The sequence below is a fragment of the Mustela nivalis genome (assembly GCF_964662115.1).
Source record: "Mustela nivalis genome assembly, chromosome: 1".
NCBI lineage: Eukaryota > Metazoa > Chordata > Mammalia > Carnivora > Mustelidae > Mustela > Mustela nivalis.
The window spans coordinates 107,131,565-107,145,832 of record NC_139020.1 but is presented as its reverse complement, the minus strand read 5'-3'; the positions used below and the strand labels follow the sequence as shown (position 1 = coordinate 107,145,832).

The 14,268-nt window shown below is 38.1% G+C and overlaps 1 long non-coding RNA gene across 1 annotated transcript in view; it reads right to left on the bottom strand.

Annotated features, from left to right (window-relative positions):
* The window catches only part of LOC309846064, a 495,527-nt gene that overhangs the window by 29,498 nt on the left and 451,761 nt on the right, over window positions 1–14,268 (bottom strand). The window lies entirely within an intron of this gene.

The following is a 14,268-nucleotide window of genomic DNA, read 5'->3' as shown; positions in this document are numbered from 1 at the left end:
TGGCCAATTTTCAGGCAACTAATTATTTAAATGCTTGCATAGCAGGATGTGGAGTTTTAGGGATTTTTACCTCTCCTTTGTGCTTCTGCCTATGATTTGTGATGTGGAAACAAGAAGGCTTTTTATTTTATTAATTTTTTTTTTACACCACTCTGCCTTCCCAGCAAGACACTGAAAGAACCTAATGCAAAGACCTAAGGATGCCTCATTACCAGGAGTATTAAAAAGCCCTGCAGAATTGTTACAATAGCTAATGGAGATCATACTGGAAGGCGGGTAATTATTTCTCCCTGAAAACAAAACAAAATATAAAGCCATAGGATTTTTTTTTTTCCTTGGCATTTTTGAGTCAGAAGGTCCATAGAGATATATCTAGGCTAGTTTTCTACATGTTTTTGGATCCTCACAGAACTGTGAAGGCAATAATAGGATTCTCAGGCTTTTTTCCTCTTTGATTATTATCTGGTTTAATAATTGTTTCAATTACAAAAATAGTATAAGAAAATTATGCCAATGAGACAATGCAAAATATATGAAGAAAAGGCTTAAAATGTTTTTCAACCCATTCTCACCATAATCTCAAACCATTTTTATATTTTTAAATACCCTCAGAGAAGCTGTGCATTACCTGTAATGAGGAGGCAGAAGGTGTCTGAAATACAAATTTCCTTGTTTTTGACTAAAGTTACGTCAAATTCACACAGTTATACCAACCCAGCAGCTGGGGATCCCAAGTTCTGATTGGCAGTTCGGTATGCTATTGATAAATACAAATGAGAAAACCCAATTTTTACTTAACTAATAGTTTGGTAACAAAATAAGAGCCCCTGAGAGAACAATAAAAGGTATTTTTGAAGGTAAAACGATCCATAATTTATCATCATTTGCTGTCTGGCCCAGTTACTACAGGAACATTGAAATAATTTACTTCCAGCATACTTACATAGGTTCTGACTCACACTCACATGGTAACTCATCAGCTTCTCCTTCAGAAGGTTGCCCAGTCTGGGGATACAGCTGACAGAGGTAATAAGTTATTGATTTTCATATTGCCATTGAGTAATGATCATATTTGCCTGCATCCTCATTCTTGTGGCAACTATGGAAAGTAAATTTCTGGATTTAATGGGTTCCAATAGTTATTAACAAGGTGACGTTTATGCTTCTGGAGACTGTCAATTCTCAAATTATGAAATTAAATATCATTGGCTGTTAAGTTGGAAGTAGTCTTGACATCTTCTTACATCTTTGGGCTCTCAGTTCAAGGCTAGCTGAGTTGAGAAATAGGAAGATCCTGCATCATCTTTAGATACTGCCTCTGGTTCTCCATAGGTAAAACGAAGAATATTAACATCTTTCTTTTAGGTTTGGATCATTACTAAAGGAAAAAAGGCATATGAGTTTGGTAAATACCTTTTTTCCATTGGGGGTAAGAATCCCTCACTATGCCTACTGCTTTCCTATATATCTTAGTGTGATTTGAAATTAGCGAAGAAGAAAATTCTGCATTTGCCTTTCCTCAGAGGGAGACATCTTTATCCAGGTGAAAGCAGAAACAGAATTCTTCCATGAAGTATTCACAGGTATGTTACACAATAAAAAGTTTTGTGAGCAGAACTTCTAGGAAATGCTGAGATAATCCAAGTGTCATGATTCCCTTTATTTTAGGAATTCTAAGAGTCTTTGTGCAAATGGCTTTGTATCAGCAGTTGGGGTAATATTGATTGAAGTAGTTTCCATCAAACTTAGAGATATTTTTATATCCAGAATATCTTGTTGGGCTGGAAACATAAAGAAAACCTTTGGAAAGGATGATCAAAGAAATCCATTTAGCTTGATCTTTGCTTGTTCACCTTGTATGTGGTTGTCCCATACAAGCTGGGTCTTGGCTTCCTCTGTACTGATGAATATCACATACAACACTACATGAATCCTATATGTTGCATGAATCTGTGCAGTAGCTTTCCCACGGGTGACCATCTGGCCTCTGCTTAAATACCTTCAATAATAAGGGTCACTGCCTTCCAAGGTAGCCTCTTCCATTTTGCACATCTCTGATGGTTAAAAAGGCCTTCTTTATCTTAAATGGTCATCTCTCTGCTTGTGACTTTCATCTGTTCATCATAGTTCTGCTTACTGAGGGCATTTAGGACATGTCTAAGATACAGTGTATTATAAATTCTAAAGCTTCATACTCATCCCCCACCCTTTTTCTTTTCTGCTGCCTCAGTATCCCAGGTGACCAGGTGTATCAGTGTAATAAGGTTGGACCCTTCTACAAATTCTCCAGGTGTGACTTAGTAACATTCAAATGCACCACTGTAACCCCTTTGCACCTTTTCTTGAGTACTCCATCTTGGTGCCAATAAAGGCACTTGCCCATGGGACCTCACTCTTTCTTGGCACTCTGCCTCACTCTCTTTTGGCTCCCTACCTTCGTGGTTGAGCTGCCTCCCTTAGAACCCCTCTTGTATAGCCCTTCATTATTTATGGTGACTTTGTTTCTCTAGGACCTGTGAGTATAACAATTTTTTTTTTTCTGTGTTTCTCTTTTGTCTCTTGTGGCCACACCTGACAGATCATCATAGAATACAACATGCTCAGCCAGGTTAAATTTAGTTTGTTGTTATAATATTGTCCCATACCAGGACTGACTCCTTTCTCTCTGCTTTCACTCCATTTACTCTGAGTCCTAAACTATTAATGCTTAAGATGCTTAAGCCATATCTCCAAGAAGTAGATTCAATTGCTTCCTTTCCTTACTTAACAAACTGCTTATGTGAGGCATTTTTTCCTCATGGTCTTGCCCTCGTCAAAGAGATAATAATAATGCAGTAAGATTTGACACAATGATACTTGAGGTTCTGTGGGAACACAGAGGAGAGACCTATGTCCTCTTGGGAATATTGAAGAAGACTTCATAAAGGGAAAGTTATTTGATCTGCTTCTCAAAAGACTAGATTTCTGTGACTTTCCCTAGTGGTATTGATTTAGATTCAGGAGAAGAGAGAGCAGGCAGCAAGTGTTCAAGCTAAGCCAGAAACCATGAAAGGCAAAAATCAAAGTAAGACGGGTGCAAAAATAGATAATCTGCAAAGCATTTTATGTTCCCGAAGAGACTGGAGAACCACTACTGCTACTACTACTATAGCTACAACTTACACTCTCAAAGTAAAATATCAGAAAAAGATTCTAGGGACAAAAATACCATTAAGTGGTTGACCAAGGGATCTACTCTCAATAGAAGGAAAGTGAGGCCAGAACAAGACTGTGTAGACTGAGACGAGTGGGCAAGTAGAAAATACAATAAGAAGGAAGGCTTCATAAAGTGGAACAAGACCTGGTATTAGTAAGGGTAAGGGAGGCTGAATAACACCGCAAATCCCAGAGTCTTAATACAATTAAAGGTTTATTTCTCACTCAGAGAAATCTGGTGCTGATGTTCGGGATGGTCGATTTCCTTCAGGTGGTAACTCAGAGACCCAAAATCCTTTTTTTCAGTAGATTTTTGGAGTCTTCAACTTCTAGCTAAGTGATTGGCAAGAGAAAAAAAGGCAGAGTATGCATTATATGTGAGGGATCAGTGGGAAGTTGTGTATGTCAATTTTGCTTCTCTTGCATTGGTCATAGCTTGCTTCAAAACCACATCCAGACATATTGCAGCTGGGGAATATGGCCCTTCTGTGTTCCCAGGGGGAAATAAAATGGTTTCCTGCAAACATAACATTGCCTCTGTAACACATAGTCTTTGCGCTCACAAGCCAACCTAAAGGAAGAGACAGCCATCATTTTTTCAGTGACATAGTCATTTAGCATTAACTGGGTTTTCTGCAGTCACATAGAAAGGTGTGATTAATTGTGACGGGTAGACACAACAAAGCATCATTGAAAGGTTGATTTTTAACCTGAGCCCTGAAGAATGCTTGGGAGGCCACCTTACAGAGAAGACAAGTGAGAAAATACTGTGGAAAGAAGACTCTAATCAAAACCCAGAACTCTGGAAGTATATGGAATGTCTAGATAGATGGGGGTGGCTGCAAGGAGGCCTAGAGGATGAAACTTCTGGAAGAGGAAATAATGGAGGGTTAATGTGAGGGTACAGAAGGTGATTGACATGATCAGACTAAATTTTAGAAGATTAGGTGAAGAAAGAATGTGGAGTTTTGGAGGAGACAGCATGTAAAAGGTTTGCGGTGGTCCCATTGCAAACAATGAAGGCTCAATGGCAGGAGCCATAGGCAGGAGGTGATCAACTACTTATTTTACTGGCTGAATGGACAGAATGGTCTTCCCAATTCTGTCCCCCAGTCACTGGCCTAAGGTTGTTGACCCTTGCAGAGAGAATGCCATCTTTCTCCAACTTCTAAAACTCATAAGCCATTCTCATACCTCCTCTGCTGTCTTCTAAGAAACAATGGACTTTATTTTCATTTTTTAGAATTTTCCAGTTTGTTGGTTAGTTAAAGGTTATCTTTTCTGGTAAGAAAGATAATAAAGATTGACAATAATTGCCAGATTTCAAGTACCAGAAAAGCTGAAAAGTACATTAATTTTGATGAGTTCATTTATTTATTTGAGAGAGAGAGAGGGCATACACGTGCATGGGGTTGGGGACAGAGGGAGGAGAGAGAGAGAGTAGGCTCCACACCCAAAGTGAAGCCTGATGTAAGGCTCTGCCTCCTGACTACAAGATCATGACCTGAGCTGAAACCAAGACTAGGCTGCTTAAATGACGGAGCCACACAGGTGCCCCGAAAAGTACATTAATTTTAAACAGAACATTTATGTTTTCATGAATAAGGCCACCAATACGCGATGTCTCCTTGATTTTTAGTGCTATCAACAAACTGGATGGACCAATGAATTCAATTAAGCAGATGGGTTTGCTTAGAACAATCAAAGGCATAGCAATTCCCTCTTTTGAATACCACCATTCTGGATCCAGCCTGCCTCATAAGCAGTGATTGCCCCATTGCTGGTTATCAATTAAGAATAGTTGTCTTTTTTGAATTGTGTCAGTTTGGACCACAATGTCATATATCTCCATTCTTGAATGTCTCTCATAGAAGTTTGAGCAGTTTACATAGTCAATAATGAAGCTGGCAAATTACTGGCAACACTGAAGGAAAGGGGAGCAAATAGCAAGATCAATAAGACTTAACTGAGCCACAGTATGTTGCTTTTCCTCAGTTGTCAATTAAATTGCCAGACTTAATTGCTGGAGTGTTTAAAAATACTTATTTCTGAGAAGTAATGACACAAATACATACACGAATAAATGTGAAGCTGAGAGTTTCCTCTTGTGGCTTCATTTTGCTCTCCAGTTCTCAGCCCCTTAACCTCTTTTGTCCCTTGCATAGAGATATTGCCATCTTTCATCTAAGGACAATGTCATGTAACCGCCAAACATAATCACTAGTCAGACTTTCCTGTGGGAAGGGTTTCCAAACCACTGATCATAGTCTTGGGGTCCTCACATGGATGATTTGATTTGACTCAAATAAATGCTCATTAAGCATGATCGCAGCACTTGAGAACCTGGAGGGGTTTTGCCTTCTGTCTTTTACATATTACACTAAGAATACAGAGAAAATAAAGTTCTGTAGAGCCTATTCAACAAACATTTGTTGAATGTCCATTATGTTCCTCCAAGATAAGGTAGGATAAGAAGTGAAGGTGAACAGAATCTGTTTCTACATAAGGAGTTTATAGTCCAGCAGGGAGATAAACACAAAAACTCCGTCAGAGATTTAAGGTAGTATGGAAGGATGGGGCAGAGAGGATGGAGTTAGGAAACATTTGAAAAGATAGACTAAACTGGATTATGATCTATGGTTTTAGGCTAAAAAGGTATTAAATACCAGTTATGGGCAAGCATGCTGCTAAGCCCTTTGCATGCAAAATCTCATCTTATCTTTACAATAAGTCTATAATATGAGTATTATTATCCTCACTTAAAATGGCAAAATTAAAGCTTAGAAAGTATAGGTCTTTTGCCAAACTGGAAAAAAAAAAAGTGTAGAATTGACATTGAAATCCAGTTATGGCTAATTCTACAGCCTGTCCTCTTCACTACAAGGCTGTGCTGTCTCCTGGGATATTAGGATGAGAGGGAGGAGGATAGAGGTGAGGCTGACATTTCAAGTAAAAGGGATGAAAACAATGCTGGTATATTTCCCAAGATGTGATGCACAGGTGGAGCGGCTCCCACACTCAGTTTTTATTGCATTGGGTTAACTGGGAGTCAGTCTCAGCTGGTTTAAGCTTGGTGAATGAAAAATGGATCTGTTGCCCTGAAAAACTAATGATTCTATTAGTTGTCATGCAATTGATTTAGGTAAATAGAAGGATTTTAAGAAATTATTTTGGTTGAAAATATTTAAGTCTGGAGAGAAGTTACCTTGCCTATTCATTCATTCATAAAACTATATGCCAAGCCCTATTCTAATCTTTTTATAAATATGGATTTGTTTAATCCATATATCAGCCTCACGACATTGATACTATTTTCCCCCACTCTATAGATGAGCAAACTAAGGCAAAGAGAAGGTAAGTTATTTTCCCAAGGTCTTCCATTTCCTAAGGAGATTATTTGGTATTCCAGCCATGGCAGACCTAATGGTAGTCTGCAATCATAACCATTAAGAATACTGTCTGTTCTTGGAATGACCCACAGCTACTGAACCCTTATTTGGAAGCTAATCCTTTCTTCAGTTACAGACTTGTTCCTTTTTGAGTTACATAAGGAGGAACTAGGTCAGCAGCCCAGGCTTGTCCTGCTCTGCCCACGAGTGGCCTGTTTTGGGAATGAGACACTTCCCTTGCTCCTGTACCTGAGTTATTTTATTGATTTCCTCTTGGGGAAATTTCTCTTCTCATTTTCTGTTCCCTTCTGCTAGTAAGAGGCTTGATCTGGGTTATTTCCACAGGAACCAGGCTTGCAATGGTCAGAGCTCTGCTTGCTTTTGTCAATTCCACCATGTATGACAAACACTAGGCAAATGGCTCAGGCTCTGCTAGGCCTCCTTACAAGTGCCTCCCTGAGTCTACTACACTTCCAGATCTCCAATCATTGCCTGCTTCCAGGTTGGTCTCTTGTCATCATGCCCAGCCAACCTTTGAGATAACCCACCACCTCAAGTTAGATGTCTTTGATGGCAGTTTTTGCCTGAATGTCCACTTGTCACTTGTCACTAGGATTTCTATGCCACACCTTTTGAATGAAACTCCATTATCTAGAGCTGATTCTCCCTTCTCTACTTTTCTGGTGTCTGTCCCACCCAGTGGACAGATCTAGGTTCAGGTTTTCAGACCAAGGTAGGTAACTCTTTGATGTATCACATTTTTAAATAAGTGACATGGGAGGGAGAAGGTGTAGGAGGACGAAAGGAAGAGGAAACAGTGGGAAAGGAAGGAAGAGATAAAGAAGAAGGAAATGAATGGGGAGAAAAGGAAATGGAGGGAATTGGGGGTGATCGCATGAGAACGAGGGAAAGTGAGGGACAAGAGGGGAGAAAATCAGGAGAGAAGAGAGAGAGAAAGAGAGAATGAAGACATGGTCCAACTCTTAATTTCAGCCCAGGTCATGACCTCAGGGTAGTTAAATTAAGCCCTGCATCATGTTCCATACTCAGTGGGTAGTCTGTTTGTCCCTCTCCCTTCCTCTCTGCCCCACCTTCTGCTTGTACACACACACTCTCTCTCTCAAATAAATAAACAAATCTTTGAAATGCATCAGATCACACCAATCATTTCCAGTTAGCAGATTAAGTCCCACCAGATGCGCAGAAGAAGCAAAATCAATGCCGTGACCTCAAGAGCCCCACAATTAAACTTGAACAAGTTATGAAAATGTTTGCCATTCAGCCATCAAGAATGGGTTCACTTTGGGGCACCTGCAAGGCTCAGTCTCTTGAGTGGCCAGCTCTTGGTTTTGGCTTAAGTCATGATCTTGGGGTCCTGAGACTAAGCCCCAGGTCCTGCTCCACATTCAGCAGGGATGCTGCTTGAGGGTTCATTCTCTCTCTTCCTCTGCCCTCTCCCTGCTTGTGTGCTCTCCCCCCCCCCTCAAATAAATCTTAAAAAAAAAAAAAAAAAAAGAATGGTTTCACGTTGGGTGTTGTTACCATATATTTGACTTCCTAGATACTCTCCTGAATGGGCTTTTTGCTTTTGCTTGGATTTTAATGCCCTATTGAGGAAAACTGTCTGACTTCCACCCTACTCACAAACTGGACTGTAACAAATATTTGGGGAAATAAAGAAAATAGAAGTAGCCTGGGGAATGCTTATCCAATGTCAAAATCAACACACAATTTGATGAAAAATTTTCATAGTCAAATATTGATTCTTCCTTCAATCCATTTATTTTCTGAGTACCTGCTTGGTGCAAGACAATGGCGACATATTTCACCTGGACTTAGATATGAAAACCTGTTCTCAGAGGTTTTGAGGCATTTGAGGATAAGAAACACTTACACAAATAACTATGACACAGAAAAAGAAGTGATAAAATGAGAAAGTAATAAGAATTTGGGAAAATGGAGATTATTTGGGGCTAAAGGCAACAGGTGGTACTTGATTAGCCTTCAGGCTCACAGAATTTGGACAGAAGGCCATAACCCCACCAGGCAAAGTAGCACATGTTATAAAGATAAAGTAGTGGGTAAGAGAATATGCTTGGGGACTAATGGGTAGATGAGATTCAGAAGACTTGCACGTTATACCATTTTATTGATGCAAAATGACAATATCACTTTCTAGATAAGTTTAATGGAAAAGAATTCAGAAGAGCTTTATTCTTAAGGATTGTTTTCAGCTTAAATTAAAATTGTTAGGATACTTTTCTGTGTAGTTGGTTAAAGTTCTACATTTTTCTACCTGTTTATATTCACTCTCTAGTTTCCTATTCTTGGATGTCTGATAAATTTCCTGGGCTCCACTCTCTTAGATGAGATGAAAGAATCCTATTGTTTTCCTATACAGGAGATTTGGTATATTAGATGGGTACCCACCCCTTTGCTGGGAACCAAGGTAATCCTGAAGTGACAGTCTTCCAGGGGCCAAAAACAAATTTCTGATCTTGAGAAATTTGACTCATTCACACTAATGAGGAGGAAATTCAGAGAAAGATTTCATTCCATAAACATAAACATAAATGTTTATGCAAAAGCTTCTGTCCTAGGAATACAGAGATGAGTAATCCTTGTAAAGGGCGCCTGGTTGGGATGAGAAATCAGGTATTATAAACCAACCCACACAACCTGGGTATACATGCTGTTGTCAAGGCACAGTGGGAGGAATGGTTAGTTTCAGTTGGGGGCTGTGGTGTAGTCAGGAAGTCTTCACAGAGGAAGTGACACTTGGATCTTGAAGAAGGTGCTAGGGGATGGCCTGGAGTGCATGGCCCAGAGTGCATGATGCACAGGTGGTTCAGGAGAGGGTGCTGTACACTGCCTGACATAGCCTAAGGGTCCTTCTCAGACAGGCCCTGAGGAGAGATGTCACCGAGATGTCAGATGTCTGCATTAGCTTTTTTTTTAGTGTTGTAAACACTGATGGCTCTAACAAAACTTTTTATTCAGTCAGCTTATCTTTTAAAACCTTTTTTTTTTTAACTTGTGGAGAATGTTAAACATATACAAAAGAAGACAGAAGACTACAATGAACATTCATGTCCCTGTCATCCAGCTTTGACAACTATCACTTCATGGCTAATTATGTTTGTTACCACTGTTCAACTTCCTCCCCTTGCACGTGATTAATTTTTTTACAACTGTCTTTTTTTTTTTTAACTTAAATTCAATTAGCCAACACATAGTACAGCATTTGTTTTTGATGTAGTGTTCAATGATTCATTAGTTGTGTATAACACCTAGTACTCATCACATCACATGCCCTCCTTAATACCTATCACCCAGCTACCCCATCCCCACACCCTTCTCCCCTCCAGCAGCTCTCAGTTTATTTCCAGATACTTGATAGTTTATATCAAGGGTCTCTCATGGTTTGTCTCCCTCTCTGATTTCTTTCCATTCAGTTTCCCTTCCTGCCCTTATGATCCTCTGCTCTATTATATGCCACATATGAGTGAAACCATGTGATAATTGTCTTTCTCTGGTTGGCTTATTTCACTTAGCCTAAGACCCTCTAGTTCCATCCACATTGTTGTAAATGATAGGTATTCATCCTTTCTGATGGCTGAGTAATATTCCCTTGTATATATGAACCACATCTTCTTTGTCCATTCATCTCTTGAAGGACATCTCAGCTCCTTCCACAGTTCGGCTATTGCGGACTTTGCTGCTATGAACATTTGGGGTCCAGGTGGCCCTTCTTTTCACTACATCTGTATCTTTAGGGTAAATACCCAGTAGTGCAATTATTGGGTTGTAGGGTAGCTCTATTCTTAACTTCTTGAGGAGCCTCCATACTTTTTTACAGAGTGGCTATACCAGCTTGCATTCCCCTCAACGGTGTAAGAAGTCCTTCCATGTGATTTTAAATGAAATTCCAGACATCAGAATATTTTGACCATTAATATTTCAGTATACATCTTTAAGAGATAGGGATTCTTTTCTTAAATCATTATTTTTTGCAGTTTAATTTGCATGGAAGAAATTTAAATTCCTTTTCTATTTCTATTTTGAATTTATAAGAAACACATATTCACTGTAGACACATCAGAATAATCAGATGAACAAAAATAATAAGATTTTAACAATCACCCAAATCCCCACCACCAAGACACAATTACTCTTTCATTTTGTTATATAAATTTTTAGGCATTTTTTTCTTGTATATAAATTAAAATGAGTTTATATTTTTCATCGTTTTTTGTAACCTGTTTTCTTTTTCTTTTAACAATATATTTATATAGACACACAAAAATATGTAGAATGCATTCTCTACCGCTGGGTATTTTGTTTGTTTCCTAAAATTCTCAAACTTGACTTTTTCTCTGTCATGTTTCTTGGCATTCCATTTTCCTTCCAGGCTCTGAACTTTAAGTATTTTACTTCTTTACTCATTCTGTGTTTGTTTATCTATGTGGAAAGCTCTCCTTATTCATACTATAGGCAGTTATTTCCATCATTTTTAATTCTTAACACTTTACAAGAAGTATCTGCTATTTGAGTGATGTTACATTTTAAGTTTATATTTTAACTTTTTTCAAAGTTCCTGTTAATAATTAGATTATATTCATACAGAGAAAAGAGTTGCAAAATTATTTCTCATAAATTAAATTTGCAGTGAACTGACCACACTGATATATGCTGAAGGGCTTCATTATTTAGCATTTCAATGCACTTTTAGTCTGGAAAGAATTAGACCAAAATGGGAACTTTTAAAATGGAAATTATGTAAATTAATATAGAGTCAAGAAAATTTGTTCTGCCCTCATAATTATGTTCAGAAGAAACTATTTTATTGCTCTGGATTTATGTACACTTTGAAAAGCAACTTTCCTGAAGTATAATTAATGTACAATATGGGGCACCCAGGTGGCTCTGTTGGTTAAGCATCTGCCTTTGGCTCCGGTCATGGTCCCAGGTCAATCTTGGGATTGAGTCCCATGTTGGGCTCCCTGCTCTGTGGAGAGTCTGCCTCTCCCTCTCTCTCTGACGCTTCTCTCCCCACTGATTGTGTTCTCTCTCTCTCAAATGAATAAATTTTTAGAAAATGCACAATAAATGAAACCCATTTAAAGTATAAATTGTATGAGTTTTGACCGCTGTACTTTCTAGTGAAACCATCATTACTCTCAAGATAAAGGACATTTCCATTACCCCAAACTTTCCTCATACTCTTCTGTTCTGAATACTTTTTAAAGATTTTCTTTTTTAGAGATTTTAGGTTCACAAGTACACTGAAAAAAATATAGAGAGTAGCTCTATTTTCAACTTTCTGAGGAACTCTCATACTGTTTTCCAGAGTGGCTGCACCAGTTTGCATTCCCACCCACAGTGTATGAGGGCTCCCCTTTCCCCACATCCTCACCAACATCTGTCCTTTACTGACTTGTTAATTTTAGCCATCTGACTGGTGTGAGTTGGTATCTTATGGTGATTTTAATTTGTATTTCCCTGATGCCAAGTGATGTTGAACACATTTTCTTGTGTCTGTTGGCCATTTGGAGGTCTTCTTTGCAGAAATGTCTGTTTGTATCTTCTAACAATTTCTTGATTGAATTATTTGTTCTTTGGATGTTGAGTTTGATAAGTTCTCTATCGGTTTTGGATACTAGCCCTTTATCTAATATGCCATTTGCAAATACCTTCTCCTATTCTGTTGGTTGTCTTTTGATTTAATTAACTGTTTCCACTGCTCTGCGAAAGCTTTTGATCTTGATGAAGTCCCAATAGTTCATTTTTGCCTTTGTTTCCCTTACCTTTGGAGATGTGTCTTGTAAGAAGTTACTGTGACTAAGGTCACAGAGGTTGTTGTGCCTGTGTTCTCCTCTAGGATTTTGATGGATTCCTGTCTCACACTTAGGACTTTCATTCATTTTGAGTCTATTTTTGTATATGATGTAAGGAAATGGTCCAGTGTCATTCCTCTGCATGTGGCTGTCCAATTTTCCCAACACCATTTGTTGAAGAGATTTTTTTCCATTGGATATCCTTTCCTGTTTTGTCAAAGATTAGTTGACCATAGAGTTGAGGGTCCATTTCTGGTGTTCCTTATTCTTTTCCATTGATCTATGTGTCTGTTTTTGCACTAGTACCATACTGTCTTAATGATTACATCTTTGTAATAGAGCTTGAAGTCCAGAATCATGATGCCACCAGTTTTGGTTTTCTTTTTCAACATTTTTTGGCCATTCAGGGTCTTTTATTATTCCATACAAATTTTAGGATTATTTGTCCCAGTTTTGTGAAAAAAATTGATAATATATTGATAAGGATTGCATCGAATGTGTGGGGCACCTGGACCACAAAGTTTATAGCAGCAATGTTCACAATAGCCAAACGATGGAAAGAACCTAGATGTTCATCAACAGATGAAGGGATAAAGAAGATGTGATATATTCGCATACAGTGGACTATTACACATCCATCAAAAATGAAATCTTGCCATTTGCAATGATGTGGATGGAACTGGAGGATATTATCCTAAGTGAAATAAGTGAAATAAGTCAATCAGAAAAAGACAATCATATGATGTCACTGATATGTGGAATTGAAGAAACAAGGCAGAGGATCATAGGGGAAGAGAAGAAAAAATGAAAGAAGATGAAAACAGAGTGGGAGACAAACCATAAGAGACTCTTAATCATAGAAAACAAATGGAGGGTTACCGGAGGGTTGGGGAGTGAGGGGTTGGTGTAGCTGTGTGATGGACATTGGGGAGAATATATTGTAATGAGCACTGGGTATTATATAAGACTGATGAATCAAAGACCTGTACCCCTGAAACAAAAAATGTATTATATGTTAATTAATTGAATATAATTAAAAAAATAATTTTAAAAAATAACTTCAACCAGATTTAACCATTCACCTTTGCTAATAGCTGTATCTAATATGCAGCTATACTAAATTTCACTGATTGTCTCAACATTGTACTTTATAGCAACATTTTTTACGCCCTAAGCTAGGATTCAATACAGAATCTCCCATTGCATTCAGTGGTTATGTCTCTTCAGCTGCCTTTTATTTAGAAGTTCCTTTCTTACCCTAATGTTCATGTCATTAATTTATGCTTGCCTTATTATTACCTTATGATTTGATTTTATTAGATTTTTTTAGAAAGAATAATACATAAATGGTGTTTTGTCCTTCTAAGGGCATCATCTTAGAAGACAACTGATGTCAGTTTATCCTAGTATTGGTGATGTTAGATTTTGGTCACTTGGTGCCAGATTTCCTCACTGTAAAGGCTCACCTGTTTCCTCTGTAGTTACCAAGTAGTGTGTAAGTAGGTGCTTTGAAATGGCATAAATTTTATCTATTGGTGAAATGGGTAAAATGATGATTCCTGCTTGAGCCAGTTATTAGTATCATGATTGCAAAACAATGATTTAACAGTTCTTCCATTCCTTCTGTATTTATTGGCATTCTACTTAGATAATGTTTTCCTTCTCCTTCTTTTTATGTATTTATTACTTTCCTTGTTTTGTGACTTGTGTATTTCTGTGGACTTGTAGACTATTTTTGTGGACTTCCTTTTCACTGTATTATAATCCATTCTTGTCATCGTTTGGATGATCATTTTGTCTTGGGTTTGGCCAGCAGAAATTACATCAAACTGGTTCTTATGTTTGTA